We start from the raw sequence: 23736 nt of genomic DNA, 5'->3' as shown, positions 1-23736 counted from the left end.
TTCTTCAACACCACAGTTCGAAAGCATCAATTCTTTGGCGATCAGTTTACTTCATAGTCCAACTCTCACATCCATAGATGATCACCGGAAAAACCGTAGCCTTGAATAGAGGGACCTTGGTTGGCAAAGTAATATCTCTGCTTTTTAATATGCTATCTAGTTTGGTCATAACTTTCCTTCCAAGGAGTAAGTGCCTTTTAATTTCATGGCTGCAATCAGCATCTGCAGTGATTTTGGAGCCCCCCAAAATAAAGTCTACACTGTTTCCATTGTTTCCCCATCTATTCGCCATGAAGTGATGGGACCAGATGCCGTGATCTTTGTTTTTTGAATGTTGAGCTTCAAGCCAACCTTTTCACTCTCCTCTTTCACTTTCATCAAGAGGCTTTTGAGTTCCTCTTCACTTTCTACCATAAGGGTGGTGTCATCTGTATATCTGAGGTTATTGATATTTCTCCTGGAAATCTTGATTCCAGCTTGTGTTTCTTCCAGCCCAGCGTTCCTCATGATGTATTCTGCATAGAAGTTAAATAAGCAGGGTGACAATATACAACCTTGATGTACTCCTTTTCCTATTTGGAACCAGTCTGTTGTTCCATGTACAGTTTTGACTGTTGCTTCCTGACCTGCATACACGTTTCTTAAGAGGCAGGTCAGGTGGTCTTGGATTCCCATCTCTTTCAGAATTTTCCACATTTTATTGTGATCCACACAGTCAAAGGCTTTGGCATAGTCAATGAACCTCATGTAGGTTTAATCCCAGATTCCTTGAAGCCTTGCTAAATGTGGAGAAATTATTCTGTGACATGTCTAAAATGACTGCTTCTCTTCTAGCCAGGGGAGGAATTATACCCAAAATATGAAAATGGAAAACTGATAGCTGACTCAGTGGATCTCTGTCACAAATGGGAGGTGATTTCCAAGAGTGGAGATTTAAAGGAGGAGCCAGGAGAGGGGAAACCTCCATCAGTTCTTCTGTCTGTGAGAATGGGCTGTGGGCCATCAGATTCAGCAGTTCATGAACTCTAAGGGATGTGATGCTGGGGTTGTGGGGAGGAAACCACTGCTGAAATGTTCACAGAGAGGAATGAAGGAAGAGAATCTGGGACAGTGAGACCGATATCTATTTCCTTCCATGTGATATGTGTTCTCCAGGGTTTTCCACGGAGATGGCAATTCTTCTTTTTGTGTCATGCCATTCTTCCTCTCTTCCCTTCTTGATAATCAATGCTAATTCTTGCTGGATGACACTTTTTCCAGCTTTTATTCTTGTTATATTTCCCATTCCAAGTGGTTTTTCAGCACCCATCTGTTCTCAGTCCCTGGAGAAGTAGAAGGACGCAGGGATGACCAAGTTCATCGGGGTGTCCAACTTCAACCACAAGCAGCTGGAGAAGATTCTGAACAAGCCAGGGCTCAAGTGCAAGCCTGTCCACAACCAGGTGAGTAGCTTGGCTCCTCTCCCTCCTGCTCTTCACAACCTCCTTCTGCCCTGGAACCTGATGTCTGTCTGTCCTCTCCTCTTATTCATCCGGCCTTTGTAGGTCAAAGAATTCTAGACAGCAGAGTCTCTGTCTGGACTTTGTAAATGAAATCCATAACAATATCTCTGATAAAGTCTGGGTGGGTAGGTGTGGAGTGTTTCCTGGTAAATTGTGGGTAGAATCCAGAATTAGAGGAAGGAGGCATTTCCCTGAGATGGAAGGATGACTAGACGGAGGGTGAAAGTGGCTTGGAGTGAACTGCAAGGAGGAAGGAAGACCATGAAAACCTGGAATGGATTCATGTTGAGGTTTGACAGAAACCAGCAAAATTCTGTAAAGCAATCATTCTTCAGTAAAAAATAATATTAAAAAAAAACTGGATTGGGAAGTAATAAAGAGACAAATCATCTGAGTTGGGTTCGTGTGGGGTTCTGTTGGCTGAATCCAAACTCTTGGTGTCTCAGCATTTATGAGTCTCAACAGGGAGCACAGAACAGAAATGTGCTGGAGATGATGGAAACCATCCAGGTTCAGTTCAGTTCAGTTCAGTTCAGTCGCTCAGTCGTGTCCGACTTTCCACGACCCCATGAACCACAGCACGCCAGGTCTCCCTGTCCATCACCAACTCCTGGAGTTCACTCAAACTCATGTCCACAGAGTCGGTGATGCCATCCAGCCATCTCATTCTCTGTCTTCGCCTTCTCCTCCCGCCCCCAACCTTTCACAGCATCAGAGTCTTTTCCAGTGAGTCAACTCGTCGCATGAGGTGGCCAAAGTATTGCAGTTTCAGCTACAGCGTCAGTCCCTCCAATGAACGCCCAGGATCAATCTCCCTTACAATGGACTGGTTGGATCTCCTTGCGATACAAGGGACTCTCAAGAGTCTTCTCCAACACCACAGTTCAAAAGCATCAATTCTTCGGCGATCAGCTTTCTTCACAGTCCAACTCTCACATCCATACATGACCACAGGAAAAACCATAACCTTGACTAGACGGATGTTTGTTGGCAAAGTAATGTCTCTGCTTTTTAATATATTATCAAGGTTGGTCATAACTTTCCTTCCAAGGAGTAAGCGTCTTTTAATTTCCTGGCTGCAATCAGCATCTGCAGTGATTTTGGAGCCCAAAAAATAAAGTCTGACACTGTTTCCACTGTTTTTCCATCTATTTCCCATGAAGTGATGGGACCAGATGCCATGATCTTTGTTTCCTGAATGTTGAGCTTCAAGCCAACCTTTTCACTCTCCTCTTTCACTTTCATCAAGAGGCTTTTGAGTTCTTCTTCACTTTCTGCCATAAGGGTAGTGTCATCTGCATATCTGAGATTATTGATATTTCTCCCAGAAATCTTGATTCCAGCTTGTGCTTCTTCCAGCCCAGCGTTCCTCATGATGTACTCTGCATAGAAGTTAAAGAAGCAGGGTGACAATATACAGCCTTGGCGTACTCCTTTTCCTATTTGGAACCAGTCTGTTGTTCCATGTCCAGTTCTAACTGTTGCTTCAGACCTGCATATAGGTTTCTCAAGAGGCAGGTCTAGTGGCCTGGTATTCCCATCTCTTTCAGAATGTTCCACAGTTTATTGTGATCCACACAGTCAAAGGCTTTGGCATAGTCAATGAAACAGAAATAGATGTTTTTTTCTGGACCTCGCTTGCTTTTTCCATGATCCAGCAGATGTTGCCAATTTGATCTCTTATTCCTCTGCCTTTTCTGAATCCAGCTTGAACATCTGGAAATTCACGGTTCACTTATTGCTGAAGTGTGGCTTGGAGAATTTTGAGCATGACCTTAGTAGCGTGTGAGACGAGTGCAATTGTGCGGTAGTTTGAGCATTCTTTGGCATTGCCTTTTTTTGGTATTGGAATGAAAATTGACCTTTTCCAGTCCTGTGGCCACTGCTGAGTTTTCCAAATTTGTTGGCATACTGAGTACAGCACTTTCAAAGCATCACCTTTCAGGATTTGAAATAGCTCAACTGGAATACCATCACCTCCACTAGCAGATCAAGAACTCCTTATTGTCAAATTCAGACTTAAATAGAAGAAAGTAGGGAAAACCACAAGACCATTCAGATATGACCTAAATCAAATCCCTTGTGATTATACAGTGGAAGTGAGAAATAGATTTAGAGGACTAGATCTGATAGATAGAGTGCCTGATGAACTATGAAAGGAAGTTCGTGACATAGTAGAGGAGACATGGATCAGACTATCCCCATGGAAAGGAAATGCAAAAAAGCAAAATGGCTGTCTGGGGAGGCCTTAGAAATAGCTGTGAAAAGAAGAGAAGCAAAAAGCAAAGGAGAAAAGGAAAGATATAAGCCATACCCATCTAGAGCACTATATTTCCTGATGCCCTAGCTGCCAACTCTCCTGAGTACCTGGTGCTGCCAGAACTCCTGTTACCCAAGAGCTGAACCACCTCCACACCTGACCCTCACTGGGACAAACCCAAGTCCTCCAGGGCAGCCTCAGGAGTAAATCCCAGTGGACGACCCACATGTGGAGGTGGAAATAAAACCATAATTGAAACCCAGGGGCATTGTGGCTAAGGAAGAGACCCTAAACCTTCTCACCAGCTGTATAAGCTGCAGATTAAGTCCACACAATCAACTATGCAGACTCTGTGTCTATGGAATATATAAAAGGGCACTGAGAGCTCCCACAAAAGAAAACACATTAACTCTGATAGCTGTGGACATTGGAGGCAAGAACACACAGGAATAGGACCAATTAGAATCTGAACTGCCCCCAGCAGATCAGCACAGTGTTGGGGGGGCATCCTAGGGAGGCGAGGTGGACTGTGACTTGAAATGAAGGAAAGGATCCTGATAGCAGTGACTCAAGAAAAACATTTATTATTCTGATGTTTTGATTTGTTCTGTGGTTTCTTTAGGATCTTTTTTTTTTTCTCCCCCCATCCCCGTTGTACTTGTTGATTTTATTGGCAATATGAAATCTGATTAACCTTTTTGAGTTTTTTGTCCTATCACACTTTTTATTGTTCTTATAAACCTCTGCCTCTACGTTGAGCTTTTGCAGTTCTGTTGAGTTTTTCTTTTTTTGTTTTTTCTTTTCCTCTTTTAAAATTTTAAGAACCTTCCTTTGTTTGCTTTTCCTACTGTTCTTTCCCCCTTGCGGTTAATCTTTAATGTATAGAAATCTTCTTCATCTATATCTATTTAGCTTTGCATATTTATTCTTTCTTTCTTTACTTTCTTTCCTTTCTTCTCAGCATATTTGTTAGTTGTCTTTTCACTGCTTTATTCCCCAGTTGACACCTTGATTTAGTTTTGTTTTCCAGTTTGTGCTTTAGGTAGTTTGTTTTTAACTGGTAGATATAATTTTTGGTTTCCTTTGTTGGCTGGGTCAGTCCATCATACTTTATTTTTGTTGGACTCTCTTGATTTTGCTTATGGATGTATATGTATATAGTCCATCATTTGAATTATTATTTACCTAATTTTGTAACTCTCATTTGTCTTAGGTTCATCTTCGGTTTCTCATTTTTAGATATGTACTCTAATCTCACTTAATGCCATAACAAACCACTTGTGGAATCTTTGTTCCTGACCAGAGATCGAGCCCTGAGCCTCTGGCATGGGAGTACTGACTCCAAGACCCTAGAGTACCAGAGAACTAACTCTCAGTTCAGTTCATTTGCTCAGTCGTGTCCGACTCTTTGCGACCCCATGAATCACAGCACGCCATGCCTCCCTGTCCATCACCAACTCCCGGAGTTCACTCAAACTCATGTCCATCGAGTCGGTGATGCCATCCAGCCATCTCACTCTCTGCCATCCCCGTCTCCTCCTACCCCCAATCCCTCCCAGCATCAGACTCTTTTCCAGTGAGTCAACCCGTCGCATGAGGTGGCCAAAGTATTGGAGTTTCAGCTTTAGGATAAGTCCTTCCAATGAACACCCAGGATTGATCTCCTTTAGAATGGACTGATTGGATTTCCTTGCAGTCCAAGGGACTCTTAAGAGTCTTCTCCAGCACCACAGTTCAAAAGCATCAATTCTTCGGTGTTCAGCTTTCTTCACAGTCCAACTCTCACATCCATGACCAGGGGAAAAACCATAGTCTTGACTAGACGGACCTTGGTTGGCAAAGTAATGTCTCTGCTTTTTGATATGCTATCTAGGCTGGTCATAACTTTCCTTCCAAGGAGTAAACCTCTTTTAATTTCAAGGCTACAATCAGCATCCGAAGCGATTTTGGAGCCTAAAAAAATAAAGTCTGACCCTGTTTCCACTGTTTCCCCATCTATTTCCCATGAAGTGATGGGACCAGATACCATGATTTTCATTTTCTGAATATTGAGCTTCAAGCCAACCTTTTCAATCTCCTCTTTCACTTTCATCAAAAGGTATTTGAGTTCATCTTCACTTTCTGCCATAAGGGTGGTGTCATCTGCATATCTGAGGTTATTGATATTTCTCTCGGCAATCTTGATTCCAGCTTGTGCTTCTTCCAGCCCAGCGTTCCTCATGATGTACTCTGCATATAAGTTAAATAAGCAAGGTGACAATATACAACCCTGACGTACTCCTTTTCCTATTTGGAACCAGTCTGTTGTTCCATGTCCAATTCTAACTGTTGCTTCCTGACCTGCATACAGGTTTCTCAAGAGGCAAGTCAGGTGGTCTGGTATTCCCATCTCTTTCAGAATGTTCCACAGTTTATTGAGATCCACACAGTCAAAAGCTTTGGCATAGTCAATGAAGCAGAAATAGATGTTTTTCTGGAACTCTCTTGCTTTCTCCATGATCCAATGGATGTTGGCAATTTGATCTCTGGTGCCTCTGCCTTTTCTAAAACCTGCTTGAACATCTGGAAGTTCACGATTCACATATTCCTGAAGCCTAACTTGGAGAAGTTTGAGCATGCCGTTACTAGCGTGTGAGATGAGTGCAATTGTGCTGTAGTTTGAGCATTCTTTGGCATTGCCTTTCCTTGGGATTGGAATGAAGACTGACCTTTCCCAGTCCTGTGGCCATTGCTGAGTGTTCCAAATTTGCTGGCATAGGAGTATAAAATAGTGAGAACTCCCACCAATGAAACCACTTGAATACAAGACCTGTCATCACCCAACCACCAGTCGCACTCTGTGCAGGACACCTCATCCAAACAATAAACAAAACAAAAATACAAAACTAATCATCAGCAGAAAGGATTACCAACTCACTCAGTCTTGCCCATCAGAGGAAAAACAAACAACAACAACAACAACAAACCAGCATAAATCTCACCCTACACGAAGCTTACACAAACCACTGCACAAACCTTGGGAGGGGGCAGAAACCTAAAGGAAGAAAGAATTCAACCTTGAAGCCTGGGAAAATGAAACCTCAAGCACAATAAGTTTAAAAAAAAGAATGTAAAGGCAGAGAAACACTGCACAAATGAAGGAACAAACTTTCACAGAAGTCCAAATAAATGAAGAGGAAATAGGCAAACTACTTCATAAGGAATTCAAAATGATAGTAAAGGTGATCAAAAACCTTGAAAATGGAATGGAGAAAATGCCCAAATCAATTAATAAAGACTTGGAAGAATTAAAGAATAAACATATAGAAACAAACAACACAATTACTGGAATTAAAAATACTCTAGAAGGAATCAATAGCAGACTATATGAAGCAGAAGAACGAATCAGTGAGCTGGAAGATAAAATGGTGGAAATAACTCCTGAAGAGCAGAATAAAAAAAAGAATGAAAAGAACTGAGGTCTCAGAGACGTCTGGGACAACATCAAATGCACCAACATACAAATTATCGGGTTCCAATAAGAAGAAGAGAGAAAGAAAGGATATGAGAAACTTTTAGAAGAGATTATAGTTAAAAATTTCCTCAGCATGGAAAAGGAAACAGTCAATCAAGTCCAAGAGGCACAAAGAGTTCCATACACAGGATAAACCCAAGGTGAAACACATCAAAACACATACTAATCAATCTAATAAAGATTAAACACAAAGAAAGAATATTAAAATCAGGAAGGGAAAAGCAACAAGTGATATACAAGGGAAACCCCATACGTTTAACAGCTGATCTTGCAGCAGAAACTCTACAGGCCAGAAGGGAATAGCAGAATATTTTAAAAGTACTGAAAGGGAAAAAATCTACAACCAAGATTACTCTATGTGGCAAGGATCTCATTCAAAATTGAAGGAGAAATCAAAAGCTTTTCAGACAAGCAAAAGTTAAGAGAATTCAGTAACACCAAACCAGCTTTACAACAAATGTTAAAAGGACTTATATAGTCAAGAGATACAAGAGAAGGAAAAGATCTACAAAATCAAACCCTAACAATTAAGAAAATGGCAATAGGAGCATATATATCAATAATTACTTTAAATGTAAAGGGATTAAATGCTTCACCAAAAGACACAGATTGGCTGAAGGGATACAAAAAGAAGGTTCATATATATACTGTCTACAAGAAACCCACTTCAGACCTCAAGACTCATATAGACTGAAAGTGAGAGGATGGCAAGATATATTCCATGCAAATGGAAAGCAAATGAAAGCTGGAGTAGCAATCTTCACAGTAGACAAAATAGACCTTAAAATAAAAAATATTTCAAGAGATAAGGAAGGACACAATGTAATGATCAAGGGATCAATCCAAGAGGAAGACATGACAATTGTGAATTTCTATGCACCCAACATGGGAGCACCTCAATACATAAGACAAACAGTAACAGACATAAAAGGAGAAATTGACAGTAACACAATTATAGTAGGAGACTTTAACACCCCACTCACACCAATGGACAGATCATGAAAACAGAAAATTAATAAGGAAGCACAAGATTTAAATGATACATTAGATGAGATGGATCTCACTTATATCTTCAGGATATTCCATACAAATGCAGAAGAATACACCTTCTTCTCAAATGCATATAGAACTTATTCCAGAATAGACCACATCTTGGGTCACAAGTCAAAGCTAAGTAAATTTAAGAAAATTGAAATCATATCAAGCATCTTTTCTGACCACAACACTATGAGACTAGATATCAGTTACAAGTAAAAAACTGAGAAACATAAACACATGGAGATTAAATAATACATTTCTAAATAACCAACAGGTTACTGAATAAATCAAAAGGGAAATAAAAAGATTTCTAGAAACAAATGACAATGAAAACGTGACAACTCAAAACCTATGGGATGCAGCAAAGCAGTTCTAAAAGGGAAGTTTAGAGTAGATACAATCCTACCTCAAACAAAAGTTTACACCTATAAAAACTGGAAAAAGAAGAACACCTCCCACACACAAAATTAGTAGAAGGAAAGAAGTTATAAAGTTCAGAGCAGAAATAAATGAAAAAGAAATAAAAGAATCAATAGTAAAGATTAATAAAACTAAAACTGGTTCTTTGAGAAGATAAATAAAATTGACAAACCTTTATCCAGACTCTTCAAGAAAAGAAGAGAGAAGAATCAAATCAACAAAATTAGCAATGAAAAAGGAAAGGTTACAACGGACAGTGCAGAAATATAGAGGATTGTAAGAGAGTATTATGAACAACTATATGGCAATAAAACGGATAACTTGGAAGAAATGGACAGATTCTTAGAAAAGTTCAATCTTCCCAGACTGAACCAGGAAGAAATAGAAATTTTGAACAACCCAATTACAAGCACTGAAATCGAAGCTGTGAACGAAAGAACACCACCAATACAATATATTAACTCAGATATATGGAATTTAAAAGGATGCTAATGATGACTCTATATGCAAGACAGCAAAAGAGACACAGATATAAAGAACAGACTTTTGGACTTTGTGGGAGAAGGCAAGAGTGGGAGAATTAGAGAGAATAGCACTGAAACATGTATATTACCATATGTGAAATATATGACGCGTCCAAGTTTGATGAATGAAACAGGGCACTCAAAGCCTGTGCATTGGGACAACCCAGAGGGATGGGATGGGGAAAGTGGTGGGTGGGGGTTTCAGGACAGGGAGACACATGTATACCCAAGGCTGATTCATGTCAATGTATGGCAAAAACCTTTACAATATTGCAAAATAATTAGTTTCCAACTAAAATAAATTAATTTAAAAAAAGAAACTGGGTATTTTTTTTTTAAAGTGAAAGTTCCATCGAAAGAGGCTGAAAAGGAGAGGTTAGTGAGGTGGGAAGGACTGTTCTTAGAAGGCATGTAAAGTAAATGATTGCAGGAAAGAAGAGTCCAACACTTCCAAAGGGACAAGTAAGAGAAGATTGAAAAATGACTACTGGATTTGGCAGTTAACCTTATCAAGATCAAGTGCAGCTTTGATAACAGTGGTAAAGGCAAACCCTGAGTACAGTGGGTTCAAGAAATGGCATGAAGGGACCAATGATAGAATATACACAATTTTCAGAGACTTTACTGTAATGAGGACCACGGAATTGGGCAGTTGCTGAAGAAAGTGGAAAAGGCTCCCAGTTGGGGGAAATGACCAACTGTCTCTGAGGTCAGAGGAACAATCCAGCAGAGAGATGAAAACCTATGATGCAGCAGACAGAGTGGGTTGACGTGAACCACGTCTGTATTAATTACTTCTGCTGCTCCAACAAATGGCCAAAAGTTTTGTGGCTTGGCACATCAATCTGTTATTTTACATTTGTGGAGGTCAGAAATTCAAAATCAATGGGCTAAAGTCAAAGGCCAGTAGGCCTGCATTCTTTTATGGAAGTTGTAGGGGGTAATCTATTTTATTGCCTTTTCCAGCTCCTAGAGAACAGGTCTTGTGTTGTTGGAAGAGGGTGTTTGCTATGACTAGAGTGTTCTCTTGACAAAATTCTGTTAACATTTGCCCTGCATTGCTTGTACTCCCAAGCCAAACTCGTCTGTTACTCCAGGTATCTCTTGACTTCCTACTTTTGGATTTCAGCTCCCTATGATGAAAAGGACATCTTTTTTTTTTGGTTAGTTCTAGAAGGTCTTGTAGGTCTTCACAGAACCTTTCAACTTTAGCTTCTTCAGCATTTGTGGTTGGGGCATAGAATTCAATTACTGTGGTGTTGAATGATTTCCCTTGGAAGTGAACCAAGATCATTCTGTCATTTTTGAGATTGTACCCAAGTACTGCATTTTGAAATCTTTTATTGACTATGAGGGCTTCTCCTTTTATTCTAAGGGATTCTTGCCCACAGTTGTAGATATAATGGTCATCTGATTTAAATTTGCCCATTCCTGTCCATTTTAGTTCACTGATTCCTAAAATGTCCATGTTTGCTCTTGCAATCTCCTGTTTGTCCACATCTAGTTTATCTGGATTAGAGACCTAACATTTCAGGTTCCTATCCAATATTATTCTTTACAGCATCAGAATTTACTTTCGCCAACAGACATGTCTACAACTGGATGTTAATTCTGCTTTGGTGCAAACTCTTCATTCTTTCTGTTGCTATTTCTCCCTGTTCCCTAATAGCATATTGGGCACCTACTGACCTGGGGAGTTCATCCTTCAGTGTCGTATGTTTTTGGCCTTTTCATTCTGTTCATGGGGTTCTCACAACAAGGATGCTAAAGTGGTTTTCCATTGCCTTCTCTAGTGAACCACATTTTGTCAGAACTCTCCACCATGACTCGCTCATCTTCGTTGGCCCTGTCCAGCATGACTCATAGTTTCATGAGTTACAGAAGACTGTGATCTCATGTGATCATTTTTGTTCATTTTCTGTGATTGTGGTTTTCATTCTGAGGGCCATAGGATTAAAATTCTTGATCCTCTGTCTGCCATGTGATGGATGAAGATAAAAGGTTTTGCAAGCTTCCTGATGGGAGGGACTGACTGTGGGGAAAACTGAGTCTTATTCTGGTAGGCAGGGTCATACTCAGTAAATATTTTATCCAATTTTCTGCTGATAGGTGGGCCTGTATTCCTTCCCTGTAGTAGGAAAATCACTAGACCATTCACATATGACCTAAATAAAATCTCTTATGGTGTATAATGGAAATTATTAATAGACTCAAGGGATTAAATTGATAGAGTGCCTGAAACTTTGGATGGTATTCATAACACTGTATAGGAGGTGGTGACCAAACTATCCCGAAGAAAATGAGATGCAAGAAGGCAAAATGGCTGTCTGAGGAGACCTTGCAAATAGCTGAGGAAAGAGGAAATGGGAAAGGTAAATGAGTAAGGGAAAGATATACCCAACTGAGCGCAGAGATCCAAGGGCTAGCGAGGAGACATAAGTTAGCCTTCTTATGCAAAGAAATAGACTACAACAATAGAATGGGAAAGACCAAATGTCTTTTCAAAAAATTTAGAGATAACAAGGGAACTTTTCATGTAAAGATGAGGACAATAAAGAAAAGAAATGGTAAGGACCTAAGAAAAGCAGAGATTAAAAAGAGGTGCACTGCAGACTGTACAAAAAAGGTCTTAATGACCTGGATAACCACGATGGTGTGGTCACTTACCTCTAGCCAGAATCCTGGAGTGTGAAGTCTAGTCAGCATTACTATCAACAAAGTTAGTGGACATGATGGAATTCTAGCTGAGTTATTTCAAATCCTAAAAGATGATGCTGTTAAAGTGCTGCACTCAATATGCCAGCAAATTCAGAAAGCAAAGCAGTGGCCACAGGACTGGAAAAAGTCAGTTTTTATTTCAATCACAATAAAAGGCAACGCCAAAGTATGTTCAAACTACTGCAAATTGCACTCATTTCACATGCTAGCAACGTAATGCTCAAAATCCTTTAAGCTAGACTTTAGCAATATGTGAACTGAGAACTTTTACAAGTTGGATTTAGAAAAAGTGGAGAAAGCAATTATCTAATTTCCAATGTCTCTTGGATCATAGAAAAAGCAAGGGGATTCCATAAAAACATCTACTTCTGCTTCCATGACTACTTGAAAGTCTTTGACTGTGTGGATCACAGCAAACTAGAAAATTCTTAAAGAGATGGGAATAAGAGAAAACCTTACCTGCCTCCTGAGAAACCTGTATGCAGGTCAAGAAGCAACAGTTAGAACCAGACATGGAACAATGAACTGGTTTAAGATTGGGAAAGGAGTACGTCAAGGCTGTATATTGCCACCCTGCATATTTGACTTATATGTGGAATACATGAAGCTAAGTACAGGGTTGGATGAATCACAGGCTGGAATCAAGATTGATGGGAGAAATATCAATAACCTCAGTTATGCAGATAACTCCACCTTTTGGGCAGAAAGCGAAGAGGAACTAAAGGGCCTCTTGATGAAGGTGGCAGAGGAGAGTGAAAAGCCTGGCTTAAATTTCAGCATTCAAGAAAATAAGATCATTGCAATCAGTCACATGGTGCGTGAGTGCATGCTAAGTTGCTTCAGTCCTGTCCGACTCTTTGCGACCCTATGGACTGTAGCTGGCCAGGCTCCACTGTCCATGGGATTCCCTGAGCAAGAATACTGGAGTGGGTTGCCATGCCCTCCTTCAGGGGATCTTCCTGACCCAGGTGTAGAACCCATGTCACTTATGTCTCCTGCATTGGTAGGTTCTTTACCAGTAATGCCACCTGGAAGCTTATCCAGTCCCATATCTTTACGGCAAATAGATGAGGAAGTGACACCACCACATGACAGAAAGTGAAGAGAAATTAAACAGCCTCTTGATGAAGGTGAAAGTGGAGAGTGAAAAACCTGGCTTACAACTCCACGTTTGAAAAGCTATGATCGTGGCATCCTGTCCCATAACTTTACAGCAAATAGATGGGGAAACAATGGAAACAGTGACAGACTCTTATTATTTTTGTCTCCAAAATTACTGTGAATGGTGTGTAGCCAGGAAATTAAAAGACACTTGCTCCTTGAAAGAAAAGCTATAACAAACTTGGACAGCATATTAAAAACCAGAGGCATTACTTTGCCCACGGAGGTTCAGTTCAGTTCAGTCGCTCAGTCGTGTCCGACTCTGTGACCCCATGAATCACAGCACGCCAGGCCTCCCTGTCCATCACCAAATCCCGGAGTTCACTCAAACTCATGTCCGTTGAGTCGGTGATGGCATCCAGACATCTCATTCTCGGTCGTACCCTTCTCCTCCCGCCCCCAACCTATCCTAGAATCAGAGTCTTTTCCAGTGAGTCAACTCGTCACATGAGGTGGCTAAAGTATTGGAGTTTCAGCTTTAGCATCAGTCTTTCCAATGAACACCCAGGATTGATCTCCTTTACAATGGACTGGTTGGATCTCCTTGAAGTACAAGGGACTCTCAAGAGTCTTCTGCAACACCACACTTCAAAAGCATCAATTTTTCGGCGATCAGCTTTCTTCACAGTCCAACTCTCACATCCATACATGACCACTGGAAAAACCATAGCCTTGACTAGACGGACCTTTGTTGGCAAAGTAATGTCTCTGCTTTTTAATATGTTATCTAGGTTGGTCAGAACTTTCCTTCCAAGGAGTAAGCGTTTTTTAATTTCCTGGCTGCAACCAGCTTCTGCAGTGATTTTGGAGGCCAAAAAATAAAGTCTGACATTGTTTCCACTGTTTTTCCATCTATTTCCCATGAAGTGATGGGACCAGATGCCATGATCTTTGTTTTCTGAATGTTGAGCTTTAAGCCAACATTTTCATTCTCCTCTCTCACTTTCATCAAGAGGCTTTTGAGTTCCTCTTCACTTTCTGCCATAAGGGTAGTGTCATGCATATCTGAGGTTATTGATATTTCTCCCGGCCATCTTGATTCCAGCTTGTGCTTCTCCAGCCCAGCATTCCTCATGATGTACTCTGCATATAAGTTAAATAAGCAGGGTGACAATATACAGCCTTGACGTACTCCTTTTCCTATTTGGAACCAGTCTGTTGTTCCATGTCCAGTTCTGACTGTTGCTTCCTGACCTGCATACAGGTTTCGCAAGAGGCAGGTCAGGTGGTCTGGTATTCCCATCTCTTTCAGAATGTTCCACAGTTTATTGGGATCCACACAGTCAAAGGCTTTGGCATAGTCAATGAAGCAGAAATAGATGCTCTTCTGGAACTCTCTTGCTTTCTCCATGATCCAGCGGATGTTGGCAATTTGATCTCTGGTGCCTCTGCCTTTTCTAAAACCTGCTTGAACATCTGGGAGTTCACGGTTCACATATTGCTGAAGGCTGGATTGGAGAATTTTGAGCGTGACTTTACTAGCGTGTGAGATGAGTGCAATTGTGCGGTAGTTTGAGCATTCTTTGGCATTGCCTGTCTTTGGGATTGGAATGAAAACTGACCTCTTCCAGTCCTGTGGCCACTGCTGAGTTTTCCAAATCTGCTGGCATATTGAGTGCAGCACTTTCACAGCATCATCTTTCAAGATCTGAAATAGCTCCACTGGAATTCCATCACCTCCACTAGCTTTGTTCATAGTGATGCTTTCTGAGGCCCACTTGAGTTCACACTCCAAGATGTCCGGTTCTAGGTCAGTGATCACATTATCGTGACTATCCTGGTCATGAAGATCTTTTTTGTACAGTTCTTCTGTGTATTCTTGCCACCTCTTCTTAATATTTTCTGCTTCTTTTAGGTCCATACCATTTCTGTCCTTTATCGAGCCCTTCTTTTCATGAAATGTTCCCTTGGAATCTCTAATTTTCTTGAAGAGATCTCTTGTTTTTCCTATTCTGTTGTTTTCCTCTATTTCTTTGCATTGATCACTGAGGAAGGCTTTCTTATCTCTCCTTGCTATTCTTTGGAACTCTGCATTCAGATGCTTATATCTCTCCTTTTCTCCTTTGCTTTTCTCTTCTCTTCTTTTCACAGCTATTTGTAAGGCCTCCTCAGACAGCCATTTTCTTTTTTGCATTTCTTTTTCATGGGGATGGTCTTGGTCCCTGTCTCCCGTACAATGTCATGAACCTCCGTCCAGAGCTCATCAGGCACTCTATCTATCAGATCTAGTCCCTTAAATCTATTTCCCACTTCCACTGTATAATCATAAGGGATTTGATTGAGGTCATATCTGAATGGTCTAGTGGTTTTCCCTACTTTCTTCAATTTAAGTCTGAATTTGGCAATAAGGAGTTCATGATCGGAGCCACCGTCAGCTCCTGGTCTTGTTTTTGCTAACTGTATAGAGCTTCTCCATCTTTGGCTGCAAAGAATATAATCAATCTGATTTCAGTGTTGACCATCTGGTGATGTCCATGTGTAGAGTCTTCTCTTGTGTTAGTGGAAGAGGATGTTTGGTATGACCAGTGCGTTCTCTTGACAAAACACTTAGCCTTTGCCCTGTTTCATTCCGTGCTCCAAGGCCAAATTTGCCTGTTACTCCAGGTGTTTCTTGACATCCTACTTTTGCATTCCAGTCCCCTATAATGAAAAGGACATCTTTTTTGGGTATTAGTTCTAAAAGGTCTTGTAGGTCTTCATAGAACCGTTCAACTTCGGCTTCTTCAGCATTACTGGTTGGGGCATACCCCTGGATTACTGTAATAGTGAATTGTTTGCCTCGGAAACGAACAGAAATCATTCTGTCGTTTTTTAGATTGCATCCAAGTACTACATTTCGGACTCTTTTGTTGACCATGATGGCTACTCCATTTCTTCTAAGGGATTCCTGCCCACAGTAGTAGATATAATGGTCATCTGAGTTAAATTCACCCATTCCAGTCCATTTTAGTTCACTGATTCCTAGAATGTCGATGTTCACTCTTGCCATCTCCTGTTTGACCACTTCCAATTTGCCTTGATTCATGGACCTAAGATTCCAGGTTCCTATGCAATATTGCTCTTTACAGCACCGGGCCATCCTTCTATCACCGGTCACATCCACAACTGGGTATTGGTTTTGCTTTTGCTCCATCCCTTTATTCCTTCCAGAGTTACTTCTCCGCTGATCTCCAGTAGCATACTGGGCACCTACCGACCTGGGGAATTCCTCATTTAGTATCCTATCATTTTGCCCTTTGATACTGTTCATGAGGTTCTCAAGGCAAGTATACTGAAGTGGTCTGCCATTCCCTTCTCCAGTGGACCACATTCGGCTGTGGTCCATGTGATTAGATCGACTAGTTTCCTGTGATTTTGATTTCAGTGTGTCTGCCCTCTGATGCCCCCTCGCAATACCTACCGTCTTATTTGGGTTTCTCTTACCTTGGGCGTGGGATATCTCTTCACAGCTGCTCCAAGAAAGCGCAGCCGCTGCACCTTACCTTGGACAAGGGGTATCTCCTCAAGGCTGCCCCTCCTGACCTTGAACGTGGAGTTGCTCCTCTCGGCACTCCTGCGCCTGCGCAGCCACCGCCTATTGGACGTGGGGTAGCTCCTCTTGGCCGCCGGCCCTGGCCTCAGGCGTGGGGTAGCTCCTCTCACGTCTGTGCCGCCGGGGCCGGCGTCTCTCGCATAGAGGTACATATTGTCAAAGCTATGGTTTTTCCAGTAGTCATGTTCAAGTATGGATGTAAGTGATGGACCATAAAGAAGGCTGTGCACCAAAGAATTGATGTATTTGAACGGTGATGTTGGAGAATACTATTGAGTGTCCCTTGGACAGCCAGCAGATCAAACTAGTCAATCCTAAAGGAAATCAACCCTGAATATTCCTTGGAATGACTGATGCTAAAGCTGAAGCTCCAATTCTTTGGCTACTTGTTGCTAGTGACAACTCCTGGGGAAACATCCTGATTATGGGAAAAATTGAGAGCAAGAGGAGAAGGAGGGGACAGAGGATGAGATGGTTTGATGAGATCACTGACTCAAAGGACATGAGTTTGAGCAAACTCTGGGAAATGGTGAAGAACAGGGAAATCTGGAGTGCTGCTGTCCACGGGGTTGCAAAGTCAGACATGACTGAGCAAGTGAATAACAAGAATAACTTATATGAGAATATCACATTGTACACCTTGAAAAGATACAGTTTTTCTTTTTTTGTGGGGGAGTGTATTCTGTGTGGCTTCACTGGTAGATAGAAGTCTTAGAAGCTTTCACCTTGGTTCTTGGTACTTTTACCAGGCACCTTGTATCTTTGCTCATTTTGCTTCATACACCTCACATTATAAATTATATTCATGACTACAACATTTTGTTGAATCCTTTGGGTTCTTTCATCAAATCACTGAACCTAAAGATGGTCTTGCCGTCCTCTGATACCAGCAATCAGCCACTAATCACCTGAAGTTGAAGGGTTCCTGGCTAGTGTTCATTTGATTACTTATTAGGAATGTTAAGGGAAACTGTCATGGGTTCATCACTACACATACAGAACTAACCAAAGACACAGAAAAAAGTTGATTCTTGGGAGGATCAAAGCTTGTGCCTAGCAATATCTTCGGAGAAGGCACTGGCACCCCACTCTAGTACTCTTGCCTGGAAAATCCCATGGATGGAGGAGCCAGGAAGGCTGCAGTTCATGGGGTCGCTGAGGGTCAGACAAGACTGAGCGACTTCACTTTCACTTTTCACTTTCCACTTTCATGAATTTGAAAAGGAAATGGCAACCCACTCCAGTGTTCTTGCCTGGAGAATTCCAGGGATGGGGGAGCCTGGTGAGCTGCTGTCTATGGGATCGTACAGAGTTGGACATGACTGATGTGACTTAGAAGCAGCAGCAGCAATATCTTATGTGGATATTCAAATTCTACGTTTGTTGCTTGTGTAGGTTGCTAAGAGGGAAGCTCTAGAATTGACCCCATTTGCTATTGAGGTTGGGTTCCGCCATGTTGACTGTGCTCATTTGTACCAAAATGAAGAGGAGATTGGCCAGGCCATTCGAAGCAAGATTGCAGATGGCACTGTGAAGAGAGAAGACATATTTTGCATTTCAAAGGTACTGTGTGTGTTGTGTGTGTGCATATGTGCAAGTGATTGTGCCCAGATGACAATTACACAATAGGATCCTTTGGTGAAGTGTCGTTTGGGAAATTATGTTTATTGGTATATTCCTAAAGTACTAGAGTTCCCTGGTGGTTCAGTGCTTAATACTTGGTACTTTACTGCCATGAGATGGGATTCCATCCTTGGTAGGGAAATAATATCCCACAAGCCTAAAAAAAAAAAATTACCTAGTGTATTATTAATGCAATGTTCATTCTTTAACCTCTGCAGCTTTGGTTAACTTCCCTTCGACCAGAGTTGGTCCGACCAGCCTTGGAAAAGTCGCTGAAAAATCTACAACTGGACTATGTAGATCTCTATATTATGCATTATCCGCTGTCTCTGGAGGTTAGAAATTTGTGTGATCACATCAATGTTATATCTTGTGTTAGAATGTGCATCAACTTTCATGGATAGTTGAATAAAGATTTTTCTTAGTAGGTTGAAAGCATGATTACACTAGAGTAGAATCCCCCAAATAATCCTTTGTGATTTTTTACTGAGTTTTTTAAAAGGAGTTAATACTCTGAGGCTCTGCCTGAAAAATTAAAGGAAATAGATATAAGCCAGTTCTGCACACAGTCCTTGTTATGACTCCTGAATGTCTGGGGATTTCATGAACCAAGAGTTTGGTGCAGCTGTGGTGAGCAGGACACTGCCTTACATTGAACATGATGAGCTAATCTTGTCTTTTACTCTTTTGAGCTGAGCAGATTTTGTGGTGCTTCCTCTGGATGAGTCAAATCACTTAACTGTATAGGACGTTGGGAGACACTGCCTACACTATTTCCTGTATTCACAATGAAGTTTGTAGACTGCACTTAGCCATTTAGAATGGTGGTTTACTTAGAACTCTTGATTTCAAGTTACAGAAATAAACTCAAGCCATCTAATGCAAAATAGCTTAGTGGACTATGTAGATGGCAAGCCCCAGACACAGAGAGTTTTAAGGATTTGCAGCAGCGTTCAGAAATGTCTCCTTTTTTCTATCATTACACTACTCATTATTTACTTTATTTTTTACTGACCATTTTCCATTGGTGGCAAATATGACCTTGGGGCAGTTAAAGGCTCATGGTCATGAATATTTGAGAGCATGTGTGGATTGTCCACATTCCATATCCACCTAAAGATAGCCTTGCTGGTTCTACCCTAGGGCACTTGATGTTCAGAGAGAAAAGAAAGCCTGATATCTAGCCATATGAAGACTGCAATTTTTATTCTGGAAATTATGTCATGTGACTTACTGCCACTCCCAGCCCAAAAAGGCATTTCAAAATAGGCAAGTACAAGGAGCGACAAAATTCAGAGAAATCACTGTGAGTCCCTTTTAGGACCTAGAAAAATTGTATTTATTACAACATATATTGAGTGTAAGAGATTGGAATAAGCCTTCTTCCTGAAGGTATTGCTGACAACTCCATTGCAAATCACTTTGCAAATATTAATATTTAGAAATTTGTAAACCTACCTGATGGAGGTTTAATCCCTGATGCCTGACAGCCTGGCTAAATGAAGAGAACTTATTTTGTGACATGTCTAAAATGAGTGCTTCTATTCCAGCCAGGGAAGGAATTATACCCAACCAAAAGATGAAAATGGAAAACTGATATTTGACTCAGTGGATTTCTGTCGCACGTGGGAGGTGAGTCCAGGGAGGAGAGAACAAGGGGAGGAGCCAGAAGAGGGGGAACCTCCTTCATTTCTTCCACCTGTGAGAATGGGCTGTGGACCATCAGACTCAGTAGTTCACGAATCTAAGGGCAGGGATGCTAGAGTTGTGGGGAGGAAAGCATTGCTGAAATGTTCACAGAGAGGAATGGAGGAGGAGAATTTGGGACAGTGTAGACAGGTATATTTTTCCTTCCATGTGATATATCTTCTCTGGAGTTTTTCTAAGGCGGGGACAGTGGTTTTTCTTTTTATATCATGACCTTCTTCCTGATTTTCCTTCTTGATAGTCACGGGTAGTTCTTGATGGATGAGTGTGATTACTGATGTTTTTCAGCATTTATTCTTATTCTATTGCCCATTCCAAGTGTCTGCTCACCATTCCTTCCTCCCAGGCCTTGGAGAATTGTAAGGATGCAGGGCTGACCAAGTCCATCGGGGTGTCCAACTTCAACCACAAGCAGCTGGAGAAGATCCTGAACAAGTCGGGACTCAAGTACAAGCCCGTCTGCAACCAGGTGAGCAGCTTGGCTCCTCTCCTTCTTGCTCTTCAGAACCTCCTTCTTGCCCAGGAGCCTGATGTCTATCTGTCCTCCCCTCCTGTTCATCTGACCTTTGTGGACAGAGGATTCTAGAGAGCAGAGCCTCTTTTGAATGGTGTGAATAGAATCCGTAACAGTATCTCTGTTTACAAAAGTCTGGGTGGAAAGGTGGGATGCCTGCCTTCTAAATTGTGGGTAGAACCCAGGACTAGAGGGAGGAGATGTTTCCCTGAGATGAAAGGATAAGCAGATGGAGGGAATGTGCCCTGAAGAGAACTGCATACAAGAAGGAAGACGATGAAAACATGGAATCAGAAGTAAAGTAATAAAGAGTCGAAACAGCTGAGATGGATTTTAAGGATTTGTGTGGGGTTCCGATGTCTGAATTTTTGGTCTTGGTGTTTCAGCATTGATGAGCCTTAAACAGGGAGAATAGTTCAGAAAAATGTGTTGGAGGTGGTGAAAATCATGCAGGTTTGAGGGTGAAGTTCAAGGCTCAAGGTGATATTAGTTATTTATGAAATATTTACTCAGGAACATCTACTCAAATGTAGAGCACAGCTTTTGATTACCCAATCTTGGACTGGTTCTCTGTTTCTCTTTAAATGTTGACACTTCCAGTTTACATTTAATGTTCTAGCTTTTCCTTTAGCCTTTGAAAACTTTTAGTCTTTCTCTGTCATATTAATATTGCCTTTGCATATAATCTGACACTCTTCTGTTTGGGCATTCTCCAGGTGGAATGTCACCCTTATCTCAACCAGAGCAAACTGTTGGATTTCTGCAAGTCACATGAAATTGTTCTTGTTGCCTATGCTGCTCTGGGATCCCAACGAGTAAAAGAATGGTATTGAATCCTAATGAAGACAACTGGGAGTTTCCCTGAAATTCAATTTTTGATGAAATACTTTAAATAACACAGTACTCAGATAACTCTCATAGGCAGAGGGGAGAGAGGGGTGGGATGAAATGAATCCTTCTCTTTTATCTTCCCATCACCCAGACAATTTTTCTACATTGTATTAGCTTGTAGACTCATCAATAACAAATGTCTGGATTGAAATCTATGTATAATCCCCCAGGTGAGAGCAGAGACAAAAGGTGATGTCATGATTTACTTATGAACTATTAACTAATGAACACATTTGTAAAGATAGATGTTGGAAGCCTCACTTAGCTTATATCTAAAATTGGGATGATAATATGTAACTGCTTCTTATGTCATGATAGAAAAATATCTCAATTTGAGGCATTTCTGTGAACATCTATAGAAAAATAATGATGAAATAAACCTCTTATTTTTGAGACTACTCAATTTTTATCAATACCCTAAAAAGTGAAATTTACGAAGAATTCCTGGGCTCTCCCCACTGTTTCTCTATTCATGCCCTTGACTGTAGAAGAAAAACAATCCCTGAGAATTAAAGAAAATAATCCACAATTTGGCATTCTGGTCTCAACTCAATAGTGCTTCTGAATCACCTGCAGAGCTCTGTAAACACAGTTGGGAAGTGACACAGTTGAGGTTCTGATTCAGTTTGTCTTCAGCTCAGCCATGGAATTTGTATTTTAATAAGATCCCAAGTGATGCTGATGCTGCCGGTCCCTGGACCAGACTTTGGGAAGCACTGGTCTAGAGTGGACCTACTTGGTCTGTGTGAAAAGTCTCCTCAGAAACTGCGTATTTAGTCTCAGCTCCTCAGCGTTTCTGAAATTCCTTGCAGGGTGAACCCAAACCACCCCGTTCTCCTGGAGGACCCGGTTCTCTCTGCCATTGCCCAAAAGCACAAGAAAACAGAAGCTCTGGTTGCCCTTCGCTACCAGATACAACGTGGGATTGTGGTTCTGGCCAAGGGTAACAACAAGAAGTGGATCAAAGAGAACATGCAGGTGATGAGCGGGGCTGTGGGCAGAAGTCTCCTATGGAAAATATCTTAGTTTCTCTGTTCTCAATTGATAAAATTGTATCATGTTATTTTTCTTAGACTGTTTGAACTGCTCTATCAAAACACCACAGGCTGAGTGGCTGTGAAAAAAATTAAATTTTTTTCTCACAGTTGTGAAGCTGTAGATCTGAGATCAGGGTCCCTGTGTGGTTGGGTGAAGTCTCTCTTCCAGATCACAGGCTTCTCCTTGTACCTGTACATGTTGGAGGGGCAACAGAGTTCTCCCAAGTCTCTTATATGAATATGATATTCTTGAAATCTCATTCGTGAGGGCTCTGCCATCATGACCTACTCCTCTCTCAAAGGCTCCATTTTTAACACCATAACATGTGAATTTGGGGGCACAAAAATTATGGCAGCGATCTTTAGCTTCCAAATCATTGTGGTTTTATTTTGTATTTCCCTGAATACTAATAGGTTTTCATCTTCATACATTTAATCTTTTTGAGTTTCTGTCTTTGTGAAGTTTCTCTTCAAGACCTTGTCCACTTTAGCTAGGTTGTTTCTCTTTTGATTTATTTGTCGGAGACCATTAGTGTACCCTTAGCTGTATAGGGAATTCTCCCCTATTTCAGGAGTTAATGCGGAGTTCATTTATGTATCTCTGAATCTGTGGTTTGAAAATCAGCCTGCACTCAGCTAAGCTGTTGTCCTCTAGGCTGGGCTCTTTTGTGCATTTGCAGTTCAGTGCTGAGCAACTTGGCAGTTCTGCTTTAGCAGGTGGATGTGGCTCTTGTCAGAGGAGCCTGAAGACTTCGCTGTATAGTTTTTATTTTCTAGAATAAGGCAACTAACCTAGTCTTCTTTTCAGCACAGTGATAAGATTCTCAGTCAGTCAGTGGGGAAAAAGTCTCTTCCTTTGGGGTCACAAAGAGTCGGACATACTGAGTGACTGAATAACAACAACTGTCCATATTTTCCACATTTTCTTTGTCAACTCTGTCACATAACAAGGGTCCATAAGTACATTTCTGCCCACTCTTTTCTATTTAACTATTTCTGTACTGTGTTACTGAAGTAAAAAATAAATTTTGCTTTTCAGTATGGTACGATCTTCTATTTTAAGAATGTCTTGACTGCTTTTGACTAGCTCTTCTCCTATTTAATTTCAGTATCACTATACCAACTTCCACAACAGAATATGTGTTAGTTGGTTCATGTTGCATTGAAACAAGAGATCACTTCAGAAAAAATGAATTTCTTTACAAAATTGAGCTTTCCATTTCATTGTTATGACCTGAATTTTTTTTTATTGGAGGCTAATTATTTTACAATATTATATTGGTTGGTTTTGCCAT

At 41.0% G+C, this 23736-nt stretch overlaps 1 pseudogene; it reads left to right on the top strand.

Annotated features, from left to right (window-relative positions):
* The first annotated feature begins 1346 nt into the window (after window positions 1-1346).
* On the top strand, window positions 1347-22430 carry LOC129554748 (aldo-keto reductase family 1 member C4-like; annotated as a pseudogene).
* Window positions 22431-23736: the final 1306 nt, after the last annotated feature.

This window comes from Moschus berezovskii, chromosome 15 (genome assembly GCF_049115385.1).
Source record: "Moschus berezovskii isolate FMDL1 chromosome 15, NW_MosBer_1.0, whole genome shotgun sequence".
NCBI classification, from domain to species: Eukaryota; Metazoa; Chordata; class Mammalia; order Artiodactyla; family Moschidae; genus Moschus; species Moschus berezovskii.
The sequence above is the reverse complement of the archived record's forward strand: the minus strand, read 5'-3'. Positions and strand labels throughout refer to the sequence as shown.